The sequence below is a fragment of the Etheostoma spectabile genome, chromosome 18 (genome assembly GCF_008692095.1).
Source record: "Etheostoma spectabile isolate EspeVRDwgs_2016 chromosome 18, UIUC_Espe_1.0, whole genome shotgun sequence".
NCBI lineage: Eukaryota > Metazoa > Chordata > Actinopteri > Perciformes > Percidae > Etheostoma > Etheostoma spectabile.
The window spans coordinates 2,711,854-2,712,565 of NC_045750.1; the positions used below are offsets into that span (position 1 = coordinate 2,711,854).

The following is a 712-nucleotide window of genomic DNA, read 5'->3' on the forward strand; positions in this document are numbered from 1 at the left end:
CAGCCAAAAAGTCTTTCATAACTTTCACGTTTGCATTTTTAAAACGTAGTTTTCTCTCAGAGGAAAGTTAAATGTTTCTGTGTTCATTGATCCAATCTAAAGCTTTGCAACAAACTAACTGTATTAACCTCATGTGAGATGGTGGTCTCACTGTGGACACCAGGGAGGATTTGGGACACTGACGTCTTTCACACCTGAAAAAGAAGAAGTTGAATATGAGATTGTTGGTTAAGATAAGTGTTTGCAGTCATGCAGCCTGTTCTCTTCAGATGGAGTTCATTAGAAACCAGACAGGAGTCATGGTGATGTTTGACAGCACACATGAACACACAGGTGAAGAGTCCAACTCCTCCCAGCAGGACTTCACTCTTGATGTCCGTGGTGCAACATGGTGATACTGTAGCAGCTGAAAGATCCCACATAAGATGATGTTTTACTGTCTGACACCTGTTGGTTCCTCTTTGTATCTTTGCAGTTTGTTTCTGAGAACTGAAGGAGAAGTGTTGGCTGAGAATGTGGGTAACACCAGCAGCAGAGCTCTGCCGGTGTGTGAGAATGGCCGTGAACGGTTACAGGAAGTGTCAATGTGTCCGGAGGGACAGAGAGACAGAAAGGGACACACTGCAGAGACGACTAGTTGGACGTTTAATATGAGCGAAATGTTTTTCATCAATATGAGATCACAGTATACCGATGTATATAAAGTAGTTAA

At 42.7% G+C, this 712-nt stretch overlaps 1 long non-coding RNA gene across 1 annotated transcript in view; it reads left to right on the top strand.

Annotated features, from left to right (window-relative positions):
• The first annotated feature begins 225 nt into the window (after positions 1-225).
• LOC116706150 (uncharacterized) overlaps positions 226-712 on the top strand; it is an 8,009-nt gene continuing 7,522 nt past the window's right edge. The window contains exon 1 of the long non-coding RNA XR_004336153.1: positions 226-545. This is a non-coding gene — a long non-coding RNA (uncharacterized LOC116706150). The remainder of the gene's footprint in view (positions 546-712) is intronic.